At 38.0% G+C, this 8,347-nt stretch overlaps 1 non-coding gene across 1 annotated transcript; it reads right to left on the bottom strand.

The window, feature by feature from the left end:
- Positions 1 to 245: 245 nt before the first annotated feature.
- LOC130458709 (U6 spliceosomal RNA) lies at positions 246 to 352 on the bottom strand. Its single transcript, XR_008918098.1, has one exon. It is a non-coding gene; the product is annotated as a U6 spliceosomal RNA (small nuclear RNA).
- Between the last annotated feature and the right edge of the window lie 7,995 nt (positions 353 to 8,347).

Consider the following 8,347-nt stretch of genomic DNA (forward strand, 5'->3'; position numbering starts at 1 on the left):
GTCAAATAGTTTGTATAGTATTGGAGTTAGCTGTTCTTTGAATGTTTGATAGAATTCACTGGTGAATCCGTCAGGCCCTGGGGATTTTTTCTTAGGAAGTTCTTTGATGGCTTGTTGGATTTCATTTTCTGATATGGGATTGTTTAAGAATTCTGTTTCTTCTTCTGTTAGTCTAGGCAGTTTGTATTTTTGTATATATTCATCCATATCACCTAAATTGGTGTATTTATTGCCATATAATTGGGCAAAATATGGAACACTTCATGAATTTGTGTGTCATCCTTGCGCAGGGGCCATGCTAATCTTCTCTGTATTGTTCCAATTTTAGTATATGTGCTGCCAAAGCGAGCACTCACATCAATATTATAAAAATAGACAATTGTCAAAAATTTTTTAAATTGATGAACAAAATGAGTAGAACCTAGGGAATAAAACAAAACCTTAAAGATGAAAGATACAAGAACTATTATCAATATGATGTCCATTCATAATTCCAGAGGACCAAAGAGAAAACATATTATTAAAGAGAGGGGATGGATTTATGGTACAGACAAAGAAACATGGATTTTTTGTATATAGTTATTGACTTAATATATATCTTAATTGACTATATTTTGTTTCAAGAAATTTGTTTTTCTTTTACTTTTGCTCAATAGATTTTTGTTAAAAATTTTTTTTAAACCCTTACCTTCTGTCTTGGAGTCAATACTGTGTATTGGCTCCAAGGCAGAAGAGTGGCAAGGGCTAGACAAAGGGGATCAAGTGACTTGCCCAGGGTCACACAGCTGGGAAGTGTTTGAGGTCAGATTTGAATCTAGGACCTCCCGTCTCTAGGACTGGCTCTCAATCCACTGAGCTACCCAGCTGCCCCTTGTTAATTTTTTAAAATAGAGAGGTAGAAGCTACAGATGTGAAATGTTGCATATACTTTCAGCACAGGTCACTGTATTGTGAGTTTTATTTGGCTGTTTTGTTACAAGAGCCCTTTCGTGAAGAGAGCTGTAATTTGTAAATATATGTAATATAAAAATAAAACATAAAAATTAACATTTTAAAAAAGAGTCATAAAGGGAGGAAAAGTATACATGCAGAAGACCAGGGTGTGGTTGTGCTTTTTTCTGATAGTTTTAGGAGAAGAAATATATTTAGGAGGAAAGGAGAAAAAAGAACACTATCTATTCACAAAACTAGGGTACATTAGATGAAGAGCATTATAAACATGAAGAAAGGGCTAGGGGGAATTGGACATTTCATGAACACTACTTTTTTCTGACAAAAGGACAAAGGGATATTGATCTCTCAATCACTTTCTCTCTGGGGTTTATGAGGGAGGGCAGAGTTAAGTGAGAGAATACTTTTGACTAAAAGTGAAACAAACTCCATCAACTAAAGGTCTAATACAAAAGAAATGAAAAAAAAAAGACAGAAAGAATAAAAACCTGTCATCAGAGGAAGGGAAAAGGAAAGTGAATAGAGACAGCAGAGAGGAGCTATAAATTGCTTCAACTATAGATCACTATGTTAAGCAAACATTTATTAATTCCTTTGTAGTCATGGAAAGAGGGGGAGAAGTACAAGAGGATGAGATGAAGGGAAATACACAATTAATAAGCATAACAATGAATGTAAATGAATGAATTCACCCATAGAATGGAAGAAGCACAATATATTAGAAAGCAGAATTAGTCAATATGTTTACAAGAAAGATACTTAAAGGGGACAACTAGGTGGGGATCAGTGGATTGAAACCCAGGCCTTGAGATGGGAGGTCCTTGGTTTGAAACTGGCCTCAGACGTGTCTTAGCTGTGTGACCCTGGGCAAGTCACTTAAACCCCATTGCCTAGCCCTTACAGCTCTTTTGCCTTAGAACCAATACACAGTATTGATTCTAAGATGGAAGGTAAGGGTTTAAAAAAAAACCCAAAAGAAAAACACTTAAAACAAAGATTCACAGAAGATAAAATAAAGATTTGAAAATCTATTATTCTTCAGGTGAACTAACTAACACTCAGGTGGAGTTCATGTATTTAGAAATGATGACAGGAGAAAGAGACAACAAAAAGAGATGAGCATGAAAATTATATTATGCTTAAAGTCACCATAGCTAGTGGACAAATATCAATATTTTATATACATATATATTTATCAAATGCTATAACATCTAAATACTTATAAAGTTAATTGAATTATAGGGGAAAATAGAGAGTAAAATGATAATAGTGGGGCACCTCAATTTATTCCTTCTAGACTAGACAAATCGAATACATTTTTAAGTAAGTTTTAAAAATTCTGAATTTAACAAACACTAGAAAAACTGAATGTTTCCATATACAATGTAGAGAACAAAAATATTTCCCCTCAGTCTGGGGGGAAGGAACAGTTGGGGAGCTGGTATCTAGAGGTTGGGCACACATGTTCAAACTTGTGGCTTCCATTCTCCTGCATGGTGTATTTGAGATGGGAGATCCTTCTGCTTCCCTTTTCCATGTGTCTCCAAAGCCAAGTTTAAAATAATGTCATTAAATTCTTAAATTTTCTTTGCCATTTCTTATTTTCTGACATTTCTATGGTAATGCTCTCTAGGCAAGAGCCTTAGAGACAAAGTTTACACATTATTTTATGAAATGCCTATATGCTTGGCAATGTCTTTCCCACAAAACTCATGGACTATTGCAATTACAAAAATGACTCATAATAAGATGAATTTGCATTAACTGGTCACTGACAATATTGTGAAGTAGTTTGTCTTGGGCATATTGGCTTCTTGTTCTTCTTTCTAGTGTCCTCATCAGGTACCCATGGCTTTCAGTCATCACCTTGCCCTCTTCCACACTCCTTATGAAAACTGATGATGAGGAAAGATTCTGAAAAAGACTTTATTTGCATGAAAAATATAAATAACTGATTAGACTAATTTTATTATCCTTTCAGGATGTTTACATTTTTAGTAAGGAATAAGAGTCAAATAAGTCAAAGGAACCCCAAAATTTCAGACATTTGTAAAGCAATATGGGAAGTATATTTTGCGAGATATAGAAAGGTAGGCTGGGCATCCTGGAGTTGTTGAAATGCAGAAGATTGGGCTTCACAACTTCACACAGGCAGAGATTTCTCAGCTCTGCTGCTTACTGACTCTGTGAAATTGGGCAAACCACTTAACTACCCTGGGCTTCAGTATCTTCTTGGAAATGAAGAGGTTCAACTAGATAATCTCTAAATTCCCTTTCATAATTCCTATCATCTTATTATGTAAACCTCAAATTTCCTTAGACTTATAAATGTTGGAAATTTCACCATTGGGATATTTCATACTTGGAAAATTTCCTACTGATAATCTATTGGAATGGGAACCCCATTGGCATGGGAGGTTCTTTCTCTTCCCTTCTTAAGATTACTTTAGGACAGAAACCCTTTGCTGAACAATGGAAAGGACTTTGACCTATGCTTAAGCATAGAACAGGAATTTCTTTGAGTCTTGATTGATTTTAGAATTGATACAATGGAGATACTTGGAATAAATCTCCACCCTATTCAGTCCTAATAGGATTGAGTAAGGGCTGCAGCCTAGATCAAAATTTAATTATTCCAATCTCTACCATACTCAAGTTAACAGGATTTAGAAAGGGCTGTAGCAAAGGAGTAAAGATTTAATCATTTGAAAATATGACCTTCAACAGACATGTGCAAAAGCCAGAAACCTCTGGGCGGTCCTGGGTTAAGCTAGAGCCTCCATTGGCACAGGGAAATTGATGAAGAGTGATTGGTAGATGGGAGAACTGAGGGGAGGAACTTGGATGGTTTCCTTAAAGATAGGGGGTCTGGAGACTCCAAGGGAGGTTGAGGTTTTGGTCGGTGTGGTTCCTGGGCTCGGAGAAGGCTTGCTCTGAAGAAGCTGAAGGTGGGGGCCTCTGAGACTGTTTCTCCATTTTGGTCACGTGAGTAATAGGGACTGATCTCTTTTCTTTGCCCCAGCTATCTAAGGGCTTGGGCCTTTTGGCCCAGCCTAAACAGAAGGGGTATTTAAGCCCTATTCCCTTCTCTCCCTTTTTTCTCTCTCTCTATCTCTAACTACTTCCTCCTATTGTAATTAAACTCCAAAAAAGGCTGACGGCTGACTTGAGTTTTTCATTTAGGAATTACATAGCTGATTCCTTGGCGACCTTAAATTAATATATATCAATCTTTTAAAGTGATTCCCTTGTAACAATTATAGCTCAGACTCTATGCTTACTCTCCCAACTTGTACTTGAGTTGGCAGGTTGGATCCCCAGAAACCATCTGAGTATTATTTTCTCAAGATTCTAGGGGTAACCTTGGATTTGGGGGTGATTTTCCTAATACTAACCCCCTCCAGCCAGTGTATTCCCCCAGTATCATTTAACTAATCATCATTTTCTCAATGTCAATGAAATAATTAATATTAATTAACCTTTAAAAAGGAACATTTAATGAGAAAATATAGTAAGGAACTATGAACAGAAACTTCCTTCCTGAATTGGGGATTCACTCTTCCCTACATATATTTGAAGGCAGTTAAGGTGATGTAGTGGATAGAGTGCAGGGTGTGAAGTCAGGAAGACTCATCTTCTTAAGTTCAAATCCAGCCTCTGACACTGGCTCTGTGACCCTGACCAAATTGATTCACCTGGCCTCTGTTTCCTCATTAGTAAGTGACCTAGAAAAGGAAATGGCAAAATACTCCAGAATCTTTGCCAAAACCTCTCCAACAACCCAAATGAGGTAATGAAGAGTTGGAAATTGCCCACTCAGTCCCTGGGGAAAGTTGGCTTAAACTTCAAAACATTTCCCCTCACCAGTGGAAATACTTATCGCTGGAAGTTTTTTTCTCCCTTCAAGGAGTTCAAACTAAGTTTTCTTCTGAAGGTGGCATAGCCAATGTTAGGAAAGCCAAGGTAGGACCTTGCTGACATTGCTGGACTAGGTCAAATAAATAGTTATTGAGAGCTGACTCCTCATTAGACTCAGCTACTATTTCTATCAGTTGTGGTTGCTGAGGGACCTCTGAAGGCTCTTTTGACTTTTTCTAGCTTACAAAGTCATAACTTGGCCCCTTCTGTCTCCAATACTCATTTACCTAAGATCAGAAAAGAATGAACAAACACAAAGAAACAAAATGAACAATGGGGCCATACATCCATAGCTACATGGTGGTGGGTGAGGAGAAAATGTATCGAAGCTGTTGCTGCTACCACCTCTCTCTTTGACTCAGTGTCCCACAGTAGTTCTTGCTTCCAGCATCCCCAGGGAATTAATCTGTTTGAGCCTTTTGTAGGCACACTCAATTCTGCCAATTAAATTTTTGTTATCCCCAGTAAGCTGGCAGGAAACAGTTGGAAGGTATTGGTGTGTGCCATGAAGCAGGAGGGAAAGGGCCCCCACAAGTCATTTCAGGAAGCAGGCTCACTAAGCCTACAGGTGAATTATCAGCAGAAATGATTGTGCATCTCTGACCAGTTTGCATTATTATGCTATGAATCAATGAAATCATACCTCAATGATGTCAGTTTATTCCACCTATGGTATTTATAAGATTGAGCAAGATGAGAGGCAACCCTAAGCCTCTGATTTAGAATCGTATATTCCAAATCTCGGTTTCTAAGGATATAATTCCTCTTCTCATTCAGCCTTAAAGAGCTGTGTAAGAATTATACTCCATTAGAAGCAGTAGTTTTTTCTCCAGAACATCTGTCAGGTTCTCAAATAATGATCACATTTCCAAAATCTATTGTGAAAATAAACTTTACTAGCCAGTGTAGTTACCCATTCCTGTATGTGCCTTTTTTGGTCTTTCTCTGGTTTATCTATAGGAGTCTACTGCCACCTTATGGCAAGAAGCTTTATAGAGCTGCTTTTCCATAAGATTCAGCAAACTGCTAGGTTTTGAGGTATTGTTTTCTGCAATTCATCAATAAAAGAGCATACACTAGCATCCAAACTAATACAATTTGGAAAATGAATATACAACTTATAACTTATTTCCACGATCTTAGATCAAGAGCTAGAAGGAATCTCAGAGGTTTATTAGTTCAACCCCCACATTTTAGAAAACTGAGGCCTTGGGAAACAAAGTGACTTTTTAAGATCATACAGGTAGCATTAGAGGTAGGTTTTGACCCCTGATCCTCTGTCTCCAGAGTGAGCACTCATCCCATTGTCTAATATTTACTTCTGTCACTCTGAAGCATTAATAAGTTATATATGATAACTACTTGTTGTTTGGAGTGGTCAGGGAAGACTAGGACCTCTGGTTTGAGGGCTACTTATCCACTATTGGTGTTTACCTTTCACCCAACTTTCACCTGTGGCTCTAAGAAGCTCTAGTGTGTGCAGTGATCACACCTGGTAAAACTATCTTGACAGATAGGCTAATTGAACACTAAATTTGCCTCTTAGTGTGGCACAGCCAACATAGGACCTATCTGTGGGACTGATTCATTGTGGTGCTGGGTCAAGTAGGTTGCTATTTAGAGCTGAATATTGTAAGGGGGAAAAAGGGGTTATTTTTTAAAAGAGTTGGACTTGAATATTTAAGAGTGGTTGCCAAGAATTTAATTAATTCCAAAGATATTTATTTACAAAATATAGAAAGAATGAAGGAGAAAATCAGAGAGAGGATAGGGTAAGATATTTAGCCTAGGCACTAAGTAATTTACTCCTGGCCCCTCTGGGCAGGGAGAATTAGTTTCAACCCAAGTACCCAGGAAATTTCTCAAGAGGATAGGTTTTTCCTGAGGCCTGTCTCTTCAGAGAAAAGTTAGCAGTTAAGAGTCAGCTTTTTCACTGACCACATCAGTCCAGTCAGCAGATCCTTCTGCCCCTCTTCACCAGCATCAACTTGAAAGCATGAAGAATTGCATTCCAGCAGAAGTGGAAGTCCAAGTTGAACTCTGCTCCCAGAATCCAAAACTCTGTGTAGCACTCTCTCTTTTAAAGGCATTTTCTCTTGTGTCACTTCCTGTGTCTTCCCCTAATTTTACATCTACCAATCACAGTTGATGCTCTGCTCTAGGACTGCCCAGAAGGCAGTCAGTCTATTCCAATTCATCACTCACTATCACACACATGAGTCACAGACCTCCCACTTAATGATTAAGTGGGATGTTTACACTTTTGGTGATTAGATCTAAATGTGCAGATCTTCATACTTAACTTTTTTTTTAAACCCTTACCTTCCATCTTAGAATCAATACTGGATATTGGTTCTAAGGCAGAAGAGAGGTAGGAAGAGAGGTAAGGTGTCTTGCCCAGGGTCACACAGCTAGGAAGTGTCTGAGGCCATATTTGAACCCAGGACCTCCCATCTCTGGGCCTGGCTGTCAATCCACTGAGCCACCTAGCTTCCCCCTTTCATACTTAACTTTTAAGTACGATGTTTGCACTTTTTGTGATTGAATCTAAAAATATGCAGGTTTCCATACTTAACTTTTAAGTAGAATGCTTATAATTATGGGGATTAAAATCTAAAAATAGACATGAGTTACAATTTAAATCTACACAATCAGGGAAGAGCTAAGTACATTCATTGTTACAATCAGAGGAGAGCCAAATCCAATCTTCACACTACCTATTGGACCCAGCTACTACTTCTTCTAGTTAAGGTTGTTGAGGGAAACTCTGACGACTCCTTTGACTATAACTTGGGCCTTTCTGTCTCCAATACTTATCATTTAAGATCAGGAAAGAATTTACAAGAGACAAGAACAGTAATGTTATATATCCATAGCCACATGGATAGCTAAGCTACAGAGTCAAGTGGAGAGTAACCAATAGGCTTCAAATCCTTTGGTGAGTTGGTAAGGTATCTAGCCCCAAGTGAAGACCTTTCCTAGCAGAATGGGAGGATGAGAATAATTTGTTCCAATAGCCATGAAGGCAGCTGAAGTAGGCACTGTGCAGTGCATAGAGCTTGGTCAAACATCGAAGATGCCAAGGTCACCCACTGAATCCTGAGCCATTACTAGTTGTCCTGACTTTTGTCTTACTGCCAGATTTGGATGACTCTTGAAGAAAAAGTAAAACTGACAACCTTGTGCAACTTTGCCTTACTTTATTCCAATTCATAAGCAAGTTAAGACATTGGTCTGTGATGCTATTAGTTCTCTTCAAAAAACAAAGAATGAACATCAACATCAACACCAATAACAAATAAGATATATATAAGCTATGTTGGACATCATTCACAGAAGGAAGACACTAGTTCTGAGGGGCATTAGGAAAGGTTCTATGCAGAAGACTGAATTTTATCTGATATTAAAAAGGAGTCAAGGGAATTAGGAGGCAGAGATGAGAAGGCAAAGTTCTAGGCATGGGGGACAGCAAATGAAA

This window comes from Monodelphis domestica, chromosome 3, assembly GCF_027887165.1.
Source record: "Monodelphis domestica isolate mMonDom1 chromosome 3, mMonDom1.pri, whole genome shotgun sequence".
NCBI classification, from domain to species: domain Eukaryota; kingdom Metazoa; phylum Chordata; class Mammalia; order Didelphimorphia; family Didelphidae; genus Monodelphis; species Monodelphis domestica.